This window comes from Corythoichthys intestinalis, chromosome 4 (assembly GCF_030265065.1).
Source record: "Corythoichthys intestinalis isolate RoL2023-P3 chromosome 4, ASM3026506v1, whole genome shotgun sequence".
Classification (NCBI taxonomy): domain Eukaryota; kingdom Metazoa; phylum Chordata; class Actinopteri; order Syngnathiformes; family Syngnathidae; genus Corythoichthys; species Corythoichthys intestinalis.
In genome coordinates this window covers 21970035-21984861 of record NC_080398.1, presented here as the reverse complement: position 1 = coordinate 21984861, position 14827 = coordinate 21970035, and positions in this window count along the sequence as shown.

Genomic DNA, 14827 nt, shown 5'->3' with positions numbered 1-14827 from the left:
TCGAGTTAATTACAGCTTAAAAATTAATTAATCGTAATTAATCGCAATTAATCACAATTCAAACCATCTATAAAATATGCCATATTTTTCTGTAAATTATTGTTGGAATGGAAAGATAAGACAAGATGGATATATACATTCAACATACGGTACATAAGGACTGTATTTGTTTATTATAACAATAAATCAACAAGATAGCATTAACATTATTAACATTCTGTTAAAGTGATCCATGGATAGAAAGACTTGTAGTTCTTAAAAGATGAATATTCGTACAAGTTATAGAAATGTTATATTAAAGCGCCTCTTAATGTTTTCGTTTTAATATCATCAATAACATCATCAATAACTATCTAATGCTCATGAATATAAACAAAGGAGGAATATAACTCACAAGCGATGCATGTATTAGACACAAACAGTGTGTGATGGGGCTATGAGAACTGCCACTGAATACTGGATGCGGACGTTAGCTGGTCTGAATAGCACTGTCTATTAGTGTGAGTTCGCGTCGACATATAATAACGTCAGAAAAGTGCGCCGAAACCCAAATAATCAGCTGCACTGAATCGCCAGCAGAGGGCGACATTACGCCACATAACACATGCAAGTCACACCAAAGCGCCAGCAGAGGGCGGAAAAACTCCATAAAACACAATTAACAAGTTGGCCTTTCACTGTACTGACATTTAAATCTGTCTGAGCGGGCCTAGTGCGTTAATTGCGTCAAATATTTTAACGTGATTAATTAAAACAATTAATTAACGCCCGTTAACGTGATAATTTTTACAGCCCTAAAATAAACATAAATATAAAATGTGTATGACATAGTCCTGTAATTCAGGCAGTGCAACTAATCGATGTGGTGTTACCACGATGTGAGCCTTGTCTTTCAACAATCACATAGCCTCTTTCTATGGCTTGCGTTTTCTGGTCTGCTTCCTCAACTTGTACAAGTCCCTGTTCGTCGCCATCTCCTTTCTGTCCTGCTCAACTCTGCTCGTCTTCCTGCTGGTCAGCCACTCCAAGGCCTTGTTCTTCCTCGCTTCTGAAGTCACATCCTTGGAGAAGTTCGCACTAAAACAGTTGAAGAGGGATCACTAGGAGCTCCAGCAGATGCCTGAAGCCATCACTGTGGTGCATGGCAAGGGAGAGGAACCTATCCTTCTTGTGCTTCCTGCACATGAGGGAGTCCCACAGCGACAGTCCGAAGGACGCCATGTGGGCAATGGGGCGAGATGGCTGCTTGAGGACCGCCCGGCCCGTCTCCAGCTCTCCTTTGTCCTCTGGAGCATCTCCAGGATGTTGGCTGTGTCCCTGAGTTCCTCCTTGCCCTTGGTCATGGCGAGGAGCCTAAGCCCGGCCAACGTGTTGGGGTTGATGACTGCCATGATGAGCCTGTGGCTCTGCTTCTCAGTCGAAGAACGCGTCAGCACCTTCTGGGTCAACTTTTAGCCGGCCTTGACAGACTTAGGTTCTACCACCTAGCCAGCACCTTCAGACTCGAGAATTGCGCCCTCCACATCCTCTCAGGCTCCTAAAAAAACATGTTTTCGAAAGATAGGTGTTTTGGTTCATTTTTTTAATAAAGTGAATGATTAGCGACCTCCATATGTAAACAAAGAGCTTTTTCCGTTGAAATTTCTCAAAAAACACACACACAAAAAAAAAATGGAAGTTAGAATTTAAACGTAAATATGTCGAATGTGCTGCTAGTTAAGTCACTGTGGCAGCCCCCTTATTGCAACAAAGAGCTTTTTTCTGCTGAAAATTCTTGTGAATCAATGCTTAAATCCCTGAATTCTTTATACAAATGGATGTAAAACAGTCTCAATTGTTGGTTAAAAGCAAAAAAACAAAAACAAAAAACAAACAAACAAAAAAAACAAGCAATTAGCTTTTATTTTACGTAAATATGTCAAATGTGCTGCTAGTTAAGTCACTGTGGCAACCCCCTTAGTACAACAAAGAGCTTTTTCAGCTGAAAATTCTTGTGAATCAATGTTTAAATCCCTGAATTCTTTATTGGTATGGACGTAAAAGAGTCTCGATTCTTGGTTAAAAGCAAAAAAAAAAAAAAAAAAAAAAAAATGGGCAGTTAGCTTTTATTTTACGTAAATATTGCGAACTACGAGGCGAGTCAGTAAGGGAATTAGCCCCCGCCATTTGTAAACAAAGCTTTTTCCATTGAAAATCCTTGTGAATAAATGCTTAAATCCCTGAATTCTTTGTAAATATGGACATAAAACAGTCTCGATTCTTGGTTAAAGAAAAACAAAACAAAACAGGCATTTAGCAGTTATTTTTATTACGGAACGAGGGCGGACGAACGAGTGGACCCAACAGCAGGAGAACGAGTGGACCCAACAGCAGGGAAACAAATCCCAGGCAGGGAGGAAAGGCCGGGTGGAATTGACCTCAAAAATGGTTTTATGATAATTAAGAAAAACACAAAGTACCAACAAAAGGTCAGCCGATCAAATAAAACGCATCAAAACTTACTTAAACAGGGAATGCAGGAACACAAGGGCTTAGGCGTAGATATTGAAACACTGGTACTGACTTTGACAATGACACAACAAGGAGTGAAAAGAAACTGGGAGCTTATTTACACACACAGACAAGGGGTAACGAGACAACGATAAACAGGTGAACAAGACAGGAGGATGCAGGTTGGAGGATACACTAGGAGCAGGCACAACAGGTGAAATCAATGGGCAATCACAGGGACACACCAGGAGGTAACCAACACAAAACCTAACAATTTTACGTAAATATTGAGAAGTATAATGCCACTGCTGGAGTGGCCCATTGATTTTTTTCCCCACAATGTTTCAAAAAGCATGCATGGTACGAAAAATATAATAATTACCTTGAATCCTCAAACAAATCACTCCTAAGACAATCCTTCTTGTTTGTATGCGGTCCATCTTTCGTAGTTTTTCAATGTAAATCCGACTTTGTGCTCGCAGCATGTGTGAGAGTTTTAACTGCGACCGACTAATAAATGACGCGGAGTGTGGGACAGACGCCCCCCTTCGGGAAGGCGTGACATAGGTCCACACGTCCATGTCCACACGTAGCAGGATATTTGGCAAAAAGAAGACATTTTTTTATGGTTTGGCCTATCATCTACACGCACACGCACATTCAAACCAGGGTTCTTAAGAACGACGGGGAAAGTGAAGAAGTGCGAATTCTGTGTTCGTGGCGCCATCACGTGGACACTGATAACCAAAGATTTAACTGGAAACGTCACTGACTGCGACAAACTTTGTCCTCACGTCACATGAGACCAATGTTTACATTTGGAGTAAATTAGTCATGCGCTTTTTTGCTTCTGTTTTTTATACAAACTTGCTGTCCTTCTTATTGAAGAATGGTATTATGGATAATTATTTTATTGTTATGAATGTACTTAAAAATGAATGAAAGCGGTTGGCTGTGGATTTTTTTTTTTTTTTTTTAACAAACATGCAGGTGTGGACGCAATTATTGCCCCCCAACGTATTAGGGCAGGATCCTCGGTTTTAAAAAACCCTGCTTGGTGTAGACATGGCCTTAGTGAATGGCGAATGTGTCATGTCAATCATTTTGAAGTCTATGCAATACAAATGATAATAAAAGTTTTATTTTTTAAAATGCATTAATCATTTTCAGTATTGACCGATACTATTAAATATTTAGTTATCAAATAGATGTAAAGTCACATTTTGGTCCATTAATTTCCCCCCTTTCCACATCTAATTAAATGCACTGCAATGTTTTTTTACATGCTTTATTTTAAATTCAAGTATGGATTAATGAGTGTTTTGTAAGTAATACAAAACTGAACTAACATTTCTTTAAATCACAGTTGTAGAAGTTGTATAAAAGTCAGCCATTTAATGAGGATTTGTCAGTCATCCGTTTTATTGGTCGACTAATTTTATCGGTCGATAATAGCTCATTTCAAAATCATCATACTCGGTGGGAGTTTTTTCCAATATATACTCTACCTTTCAAAAGTTTGGGGTCGCTTTGACCGTAGTGTATCATATGGGATTTTTCATTATGTACAATCCGGTTCAAAAGTTTGGGGTCTACGAGACCCCAAACTTTTGAACAGTAGTGTAGTTTCTCATGCAAGTTATTCAATGTTGGTATCACTTGAAATGATATTCTTGCCCCGTTTGTCAAAATAGACACCACTCGGTAAATAGGCTTAGATGACTTGCTTCTTACATGACTCTCATTATTCGAATTTTGCTTTTACAACAAAATCTTTTGCTTCTCGCACTGCCAGCAAAAAATTAAGATGGGAAAAAGTGTTTAGCACATGTTAACTAAGTACTTTTTACTTGTTTAAGAGAACATTGCCATTCTCCATATGTTATTATAGATTTCCTAAACCATATTTGACCCACGCTGCACAGGAACTATCCTACCACAAGGGAGCCTCATTTCATAAAGCAAAAGTCAGTACATTTGTGTGGAGTCTGCCTAGTAGAGTTTGCTGGTACTGCAACTCCGTCCTACTTAACAGAAACAAAAATATTCTTCTCCTGGTTAAAGTCTTATTTTAAAAACTTTATTTTAATGCTTCATTATTTGCTGTTTCCCCACCGTGTTTTAAGATCATCACTGGCATGTAAATATCAGGCAAAGATAACTGAAAATCATTCTTAACGACAGTGTTTAAATTGTGATTTTAATTATTGTTATTAGTTTTAGAAAAAAAAAATCCTCCTAAACCTAATAATTTCAACTTCTCTTGGCAGGCACAATTAAAATAAAACATTTTCTGTAATTATCAGTGTCTTTCACATGTTTTAATCACTAATTTTTTGAGCATTTTTGTTTTGTTTAAGCTAATCATAAATTGAATTGCTGATTTTTTTGATCGTTGTCCTGCAGCAGAACCCAAATACGCTTCACCTTGAGGTCAAAAACTGATGACTGAGAATTCCCTATCAGGATTTTCTGATAAGTAGTCCAGGTCCTGAAAATGCAAAGCATCCCCAGACACTACACTATCACCATGATGTGTGACTGTTCGTATGAGGTTTTTTTTTTTTTCAAACACGGTTAGGTTTTGTTTTAGGTCATCGGTGGTTTTTGCCAAGCAGCAGTTCTTCAGATGTTGTCTTGGGTTGGTTTGTTATCATTTTTGTAATTTTTAAATAGGTCAAAAACTTCTAGGAAGGTTTTTGTTTCCATATTTTCTACATTTCTGGATAATTGTTTCTTATCGTGTTGGTGTGCATAAGGTCTCTTGAAGATGGTTGGAGCGAGTGCTGCTGCTATCTGGTGGTAGGAATGTGAAATGCAATTATATTTTGAATTATGCCTCCCTTGTTCTTGATTGCCTTTGTATCCCTTTTGACTTGAAAATCAAGCCATACGGTACTCGTCTTCCTGGCTGCCATCCAACTTTGTTGCTTGAATGTGTATACTGTTGGTCTGGTCATGCGGGCTGATATACTGTATGTTTGTTGACTGAGGCACGTGACGAGTTGCACAATGTCAAAACAAACGAACAGTTGAGGGAGCAAAGAGTATTTCCTCCATACTCTGACCAACTACTTGTACAGTAACACCTAAGTTGTGGTTAGAAGATACAATTGAGAGCAGTCAACTGAGTTACCTTTTCGTCAAAATTGCAGCAGTGCATAAAGAAGCGAAACAGAAACTCAAGTATCAATGTCATCTCAAAATCAATTCCATTAAAGATTTGGATCAGTCCACTATTAATAATGCCTACCTACGTTATTGACCTACCAACATACTGTACGTACCATACTTCTCTATTTGCTCAGTGCTCACTAATCCCATTTTCCGCGCTACGGTATTGAACTGCCTAACTATCAACCTGTAATTCCCAAAATGCTACGGACCATACCTACCATAGTGCAAAATCTACCTATCCTGCAAACCCCTGAAGAAGAACCTGTCCTAACACACACTGGAGAGTGAGAGGAAAAGTTTTAATACATGAGAAGCGCTGGACAGAAAACTAAAATTCAGGCACTTATGGAGCTATTATTTTTTATTTGTGTGATTCAAAAAACATGCTTTAAGTATTTCAATGAAGTTAAGTGTTTGCATTATTCAATTATTTTTACGCCAATTTTTACACTTTTACTGCAAATGAATATCGGCTTCTAATATCAGTTATCGGCCCCTCTAGCTACTACAAGTAATAATCGGTATCGGTCCTGAAAACCTCATATCAGTCGATCTATATTCTTCTTTTCCTTTCGGCTTTTCCCTTTAGAGGTTGCCACAACGAATCAGTAGTTGGAGAATTGGCGCTCTTGATATCAGTGGGTGTGGAGGAAGAAAGAAAAACCTGTATAACATGTGATCTCATCATGACCAATTTCAAAACTTACCGTTTGCAGAATAAATTCACTTGCAACGCGATTAAAAAAACAAAACAAAACAAAAACAAAACTACACAGATAATGCACTTCAACCAGGGCACACTCCCATGTCAGCTTATTTTATGCATGATACATTTTAAAATATTGGTAGATTACTTTACTGCCTCTTCCCAAACCATGGTGACACACATAATGACTAAACAAGTCTGAAAACACTTTAAAAATCAGGTGGATCTTCTAGTGCCTCTGTCAAATCGCTCACCTCAATCGTTATATACAGTGGGGAGAACGAGTATTCTATAGACCCTACCCACGTGACGTCACAACTCCGCTCTCCTGAATGGTACCGCCCACTTGTCCGTCAAAACATAGTGTTAACCTGTTACGGCTACGTACATTTCTCCTATTTACGGCGTGTTTTTCTGCTCCTTAACATTAATAATCAAAATGGTGAAGGCGTGTGTGGCTGTTGGTTGCACTAACAGAGAAGATGGAAGGAGAGACTTGAAGTTTTACCGTATTCCGAGGGATCCAAAGAGGAGAGCGAAATGGACGGCTGCAATTCGACGTGAAAACTGGGCACCAAAAAATCACCACAGACTATGTAGTAGTCATTTTATATCCGGTAAGATGCATTTAAGATATACTTAGAGGGTTTTGGGCTGACAAATAACCACAATTAAGATCATTGCGAGGCTAATCGCCGACAACATACGACGTAGTACGACATAGTTTCAAATTCAAGATGTTTGTGACTTCCCTTTCTTCCACCATCGTTATTTTTTGAATAATATTTAGTTGGTACCAAGTGAAAGAAACTGGCCTCGTCTACGGGGCTGACAAATAACCACAATTAAGATCATTGCTAGGCTAATCGCCGACAACATACACGTATGTATGTAGTGAAAGTGCTATCGCTAAACCATATAAACATTAAAAGCCTTAACTCCATTGACAAACGACATGAAATACATTAGACTTGACAGTTGATGTTAGCAATTACAAAAGATTTTGAATTGAAAATTTCGTAACTCACCTTTCCAAGCACAAGATAGATTCCTGCCGAATTTTCGTGGACGAGGACCTGTTTCACCCAACCAGCAACGAAGTATTTATAAGCCTCCAAGCTCTTGAAGTTTTTCAAATTTTCGTGGGAATAGGCTGATTTTGTGTGGACAAGATCATTGTAAATATCAGCGTAGCAGATGTCAGGCAGACAGGGCGAAGACAGTGGGTCGAAAAACATCGATTTTGGGCATCAAATATGGATCTGGCGACTGTATAGAACGAAGCTTTTCCACATAACGCCTTTTATGCAACACATCCAGTGAGTTTACGGCATCAGAAAGCACCGGGTCTTCCATGAAATGCATTTTAAATTCCTCGATCAATTGAAAACAATGCTAATACAGAGACAAAATGACGGACAAGTGGGCGGAACCACACAGCGAGCACGTGGTTTTGTGACGTCGGTGGGTAGGGTATATACACTGCCAATGGGTTTTCCCATTGGCAGTGTATCAAATACTTGTTCTCCCCACTGTATACAGGAAAACAGTAAGCCCATAAGGTTGTAAAAATGAGTAAAAACAAGTTTGGAGGGCTTTTTTAAAAAGGCACCAAAAAGAGAAATAATGCAGAACAAGCACAAACTTATTTATAGGTCCTTCAAGGTACATGGCGTTTCTTGGTTGATTAAAAAAAAAAAAATGAACAGGACAACCACATATTCAAAATGAGAATATTTGCAAAAATCACTGTATGGCCCAAACACTTACAATTAATTAACCGGCCTACCCATTGCAGGCTTCTGACATCACTCAATTGACCACACCCCTTAAAACCACATAGCCAACATACAAAAAAAAGTATACTAAAACGATTTCATATACAGTGATCCCTTGTTTTTCGCAGTCAATGGGGACTAGAACCCGCTGCGATAAGTAAAAAACAGCAAAGTATGCCCCCCCCCCCCCAAAAAAAAAAGTTCAACGTATGTATTCAGATTTAGCATTGGAGAGAGAGATAAGAAATGTTGAGACATGTTTTTCACTTTTTTTCCCCAAAGCATAATAATATTTTTAAAGTTTATGTATACATATTTTAATAAATGTTTTTTTAAGCTCTTATCATTATAAGTTTTAAACATGTTACTGTCCCACCAAATTATTTTTAAACAAGAATAAATTTGTCTTCATTAAATGCTTCATTGAGTGAGTCCACTAAAATCTGCTCAAGCTTCTCACTTACACACAAAGAGTTGCCAAAGCAATTGTTTAAAAAGCTTAACGATGATTGTTGAATGCGGGGCTTTGAAGTTTCGGCTTCCAAGTGTCTCTGGCAAGATCAAACCTTAATGTCCGTCAATTATCGTTAACTTTAATAAGCAACGGCAGTACACTACCAGACCAAGAAAAGCAGCAGGAGGGGGAGGGAGACTACGTGATCGGATCGGGACAGCTCATCTGTACTTATTATTTTTTTTCATTGAAAAAAAAAATCTGCAATGGACTGAGGGCTCGAAGTTTGAAGTGTGAAGTAACAAGGGATCACTGGATACTACTTTGACATTTTCTCTTAATATACTAACAAACAGGAGTTTTTTTCAACAACATCACGATTGTCATGTGATTGTCAGTTCATGCAGTACAAATGAATGTAAATGGTCATGAAAAAAAAGGATAACATTATGTCATTGGACAATGCAGATGGGTTCACAGGCATGCATGAGGAGCAGTACATTTTAATGATCAGGCAGACTGGTTCAACTAATTCGGATTTGTTGTTGAAAATGTATTTGAAGGACATTTTGTCGGCTTCCGAAGTACTGAGTTTGCCTCGTAAATACCAGGAGCAACCAAAAACAAATTACATCAGCCTAGCTGTGTAGTCATTCAAGAATCATTTACTTAATGTAGCTAGTGCCGTATGACGTGATATTGCTAGAATATTAAAAAGCCATCCATGTAAATTACCTCCACATCAGTGAGTGAATACATGCAATCCCTCCTTTGTACATTATCATGGATCATTGTCCATAGGCCTGTACATGATATATGTAGATTGGTCACATGCCATTACCATTAATAAAGAAAATTAATCTTTTATACCTGATACAAAATATACACGACATAAGTTCGACGCGTCATTTGGAACAAAGTGTTCCCGTTCAATGGCGTACCGCAAGCAACACGTCACTTCCGCTCATTAATATTCATGACATTAGCTACTGTTGCTAAGTAGGGACAAGCCACCGTTTGTCCCTAATAGGAAATGAATGGAAATCGGTACGAAGGAGATGTTTACAGAGCTAAACCTACCAATTCTCTCCGAAAATGATGTGCCTGGTGCCAAATTGACTGGCAAAGATGTGGAAGAACGTAAAAATGTTCAGTTAAAGAGATGTCTTTAGTGTCGAAGGCTGAAAAACACGAAAAAAACGAGCCGACCTAAGCATAGCTTTAGCTTTTTTATCGATGTGACTGACAATGACATTCCCCTGTTTCAACAAGCTATCCTTTACCATCAGCCCTGTTTTTCTTATATATCCTCTGGTTGTCCTACGTCTCTTACCGTTCTTGGGGGTAATTTAGTTAGCTTTGTGTAGCGATTGCAAATGCTACTCAGTGACAGCCAACGAACACTTTTAATTTTTTCACTGATAACACATCTTAATCCTATAATTTATTTAAACTTCCCCCTTGCTAAAGTTGTTTATATATATATATATATATATATATATATATATATATATATATATATATGTATAGTGCCTTGCAAAAGTATTCGGCCCCCTTGAACCTTGCAACCTTTCGCCACATTTCAGGCTTCAAACATAAAGATATAAAAAAATATATTTTTTGTCAAGAATCAACAACAAGTGGGACACAATCGTGAAGTGGAACAAAATTGATTGGATAATTTAAACTTTTTTAACAAATAAAAAACTGAAAAGTGGGGCGTGCAATATTATTCGGCCCCCTTGCGTTAATACTTTGTAGCGCCACCTTTTGCTCCAATTACAGCTGCAAGTCGCTTGGGGTATGTTTTTATCAGTTTTGCACATCGAGAGACTGACATTCTTGCCCATTCTTCCTTGCAAAACAGCTCGAGCTCAGTGAGGTTGGATGGAGAGTGTTTGTGAACAGCAGTCTTCAGCTCTTTCCACAGATTCTCGATTGGATTCAGGTCTGGACTTTGACTTGGCCATTCTAACACCTGGATACCTTTATTTTTGAACCATTCCATTGTAGATTTGGCTTTATGTTTTGGATGAGTGTCCTGTTGGAAGATAAATCTCCGTCCCAGTCTCAGGTCTTGTGCAGATACCAACAGGTTTTCTTCCAGAATGTTCCTGTATTTGGCTGCATCCATCTTCCCGTCAATTTTAACCATCTTCCCTGTCCCTGCTGAAAAAAAGCAGGCCCAAACCATGATGCTGCCACCACCATGTTTGACAGTGGGGATGGTGTGTTCTGGGTGATGAGCTGTGTTGCTTTTACGCCAAACATATCGTTTTGCATTGTGGCCAAAAAGTTCAATTTTGGTTTCATCTGACCAGAGCACCTTCTTCCACATGTTTGGTGTCTCCCAGGTGGCTTGTGGCAAACTTTAAACGAGACTTTTTATGGATATCTTTGAGAAATGGCTTTCTTCTTGCCACTCTTCCATAAAGGCCAGATTTGTGCAGTGTACGACTGATTGTTGTCCTATGGACAGACTCTCCCACCTCAGCTGTAGATCTCTGCAGTTCATCCAGAGTGATCATGGGCCTCTTGGCTGCATCTCTGATCAGTTTTCTCCTTGTTTGAGAAGAAAGTTTGGAAGGACGGCCGGGTCTTGGTAGATTTGCAGTGGTCTGATGCTCCTTCCATTTCAATATGATGGCTTGCACAGTGCTCCTTGAGATGTTTAACGCTTGGGAAATCTTTTTGTATCCAAATCCGGCTTTAAACTTCTCCACAACAGTATTTCGGACCTGCCTGGTGTGTTCCTTGGTTTTCATAATGCTCTCTGCACTTTAAACAGAACCCTGAGACTATCACAGAGCAGGTGCATTTATACGGAGACTTGATTACACACAAGTGGATTCTATTTATCATCATCGGTCATTTAGGACAACATTGGATCATTCAGAGATCCTCACTGAACTTCTAGAGTGAGTTTGCTGCACTGAAAGTAAAGGGGCCGAATAATATTGCACGCCCCACTTTTCAGTTTTTTATTTGTTAAAAAAGTTTAAATTATCCAATAAATGTTGTTCCACTTCAGGATTGTGTCCCACTTGTTGTTGATTCTTGACAAAAAAATTAAATTTCATATCTTTATGTTTGAAGCCTGAAATGTGGCGAAAGGTTGCAAGATTCAAGGGGGCCGAATACTTTTGCAAGGCACTGTATATATATATATATATATTTATATATATAACAGAAACGGTAACAATGGCAGTCAGATACCATTGTAATTCTTTTCAGGTCATTCATTGTCAGACACAAGCAGTACGGCACAACGTTACACTATAAAAAATAAGTTAAAAATATAAAAACGGCTTACCTTTTTGTCCTCTGAAAGACCATGCCAACCCAACATAATGTTTACTGCATACGAAACGTGAATGGATTCGCCGAGCTGGTGTTAAAGTCCGCGCAAGTTGATTCGGTCTTCACATTTTTTCCGCCCGAGTTTTTGGTTTCCAGAAACGTATGAAGAAAACATCCTTCATGTGTCGTAATGTCTAGAGTCGTTTCTACAAGTTCCAAAAAAGCAATGCATGATCGGCATGTTCGTTTTTGAAAGATTACCGGAGAAAAGTAGCACTAATTACGTTGTGTCTATGCGAGGGCGGGTCTATAATGTCCCACTTCGGCTTTACTTCCGCTTTACGATGCGACGTCATGGTCTAAAAATAGCCTGCGTGCGGTACGCCATTGCAGCAAGCCACATCACACCACTCGTTCTTCTGGTGTATCCGATAAAAGTGCAGATTTTCACATTTACTTTCACAGTTTGTGCACTCAAATAAAACACACGTTTTCCAAGTGATCTAATGTTTGAAGGAATAAAAAGTTGAAACTTATGAAAATTGAAAATTATGAACTTTTGAAGGATGACTTAAAGGTGATGCCCAATGGCGGCACGCTATATGGGCTGAAGTCCGGTGACGTCCCATAAAAAACATCTCTATGGTACTATGTTTCATACTAAAAACTCATAACATCATCAGTGGCATTTTAGTTGATTTTAATAGGAAAAATGCATTTAATGCATGACTAAATTGAGTTACCACCCTGGTAATGTGCCAAATTCAACTTGTAAGTCAAAGCACCACTTAAATTCTAGTCATTGTAACTCCCTGAAATGTCAACATTCTTAACGAGTCTTCCAAAGAGCCGTTTACGTGTTTCTCTCCATTTAGTTGTCACGTGTGTGTTTCACGTGGTCCGACTCGGGGGCTTGTCACGGTGTTTTAGGGACTTTAGAAGACACCAAACGTTTGGCCTGCTCCACAGTTCAATGGAAACAGGAAAGTACCAAATTTGCCATAGGTAAATCGAACCTTTCTTAAGGGCGCGCCATCACACATCAAATCAGGAGATGTTCGTGCGTGACATGTTTAGGAGTGTGTGCCTGTGAATGACTGTTTGGAGGAACTGCTTTTATTTTCACATTTTCTTGTTATGCTTTTTGACCTGGAGACACATGACCATCCCGAGGCCTCAGAAACAATTGATGCCATTGATAACCCCTGTTGATAGTTCGTTATGTACGCACCATTCATACACCTTATAGCTCATAAGGCATGTCAAGTGGTAAGAAATTGAACTGAAAATCAGTGAATGCATGTACTGTATACACTGCTGCCCAAAAGTATTGGCACCCCTGAAAGTCTGTCAAATAATGCTAAATTTCTCCCACAAAATGATTGCAATTACAAATGCTTTGGTAGTAATGCCTTCATTTATTTTGCTTGCAATGAAAAAACTCAAAAGATAATGGGATTTTTTTTTTTTTTTAAATCATTATCATTTTACACAAAACTCCAAAAATGTGCCGGACAAAATTATTGACACCCTTTGAAAAATCATGTGATGCTTCTCTAATTTGTGTAATTAACAGCACCTGTTACTTAACTGTGGCACATAACAGGTGGTGGCAATAATTAAATCACACGTGCAGCCAGTTAAAATGGATTAAAGTTGACCCAATCTCTGTCCTGTGTCCTTGTGTGTACCATATTGAGCATGGAGAAAAGAAAGAAGACCAAAGAACAGTCTGAGGACTTGAGAAGCAAACCTGTGAGGAAGCATGGGCAATCTCAAGGCTACAAGTCCATCTCCAAAGAACTGAATGTTCCTGTGTCTATCGTGCTCAGTGTCATCAATAAGTGTAAAGCCCATTGCACTATGGCTAACCTACCTAGATTTGGACGGAAAATAAAATTTGACAGGAGATTTAAATGAAAGATTGTGCGGATGGGGAATAAAGAACCTCGACTAACATCAAACAAGTTCAAGCTGTCCTGCAGTCCGAGGGTACAACAGTGTCAACTCATACTATCCGTCGGTGTCTGAATGAAAAGGGACTTTATGGTATGATACCCAGGAAGAGCCCACTTCTGACCCAGAGATATAAAAAAGACAGACTGACGTTTGCCAAAACATACCTGAGAAAGCCAAAATTGTTTTGGAAGAACACTACTTTACACACGCTAGAACACTAGTATACAGGAAAAAACGAGGCCTTCAAAGAAAAGAACAGGGTCCCCACAGTCAAACATGGCGGAGCTTCCCTGATGTTTTGGGCTTGCTTTGCTGCCTCTGGCACTGGACTGCTTGACCGTGTGCATGGCATTATGAAGTCTGAAAACTACCAACAAATTTTGCAGCATAATGTAGGGCCCAATGTGAGAAAGCTGGGTCTCCTTCAGAGGTCATTAGACTTCCAGCAGGACAATGACCCAAAACACACTTCAAAAAGCACTAGAAAATGGTTTGAGAGAAAGCACTGGAGACTTCTAAAGTGGCCAGCAATGAGTGCAGACCTGAATCCCATAGAACACGTGTGAAGAGATCTGAAAATGGCAGTTTGGAGGAGGCACACTTCAAATATCAGAGACCTGGAGCAGTTGGCCAAAGAAGACTGGTCTAAAATTCCAGCAGAGCATTGTAAGAAACTCAATGATGGATATACCGGAAGCGGTTTCTTCGCAGTTATTTTGTCTAAAGGTTGCCAATAATTTTGTCCGGCCCATTTTTTGAGTTTTGTGTAAAATGATACTGATTGATTTTTCTTTCATTCTTTTTTGTGTTTTTTTCATTGCAAGCAAATTAATTAAAGATATTACTACCAAAGCATTTGTAATTGCAATCATTTTCTGGGTAAAAAAAATGAGCATTATCCGGCAGAATTGCAGGGGTGCCATTACTTTTGGCCAGCAGTATATGTTATCAAAATGATAGCTA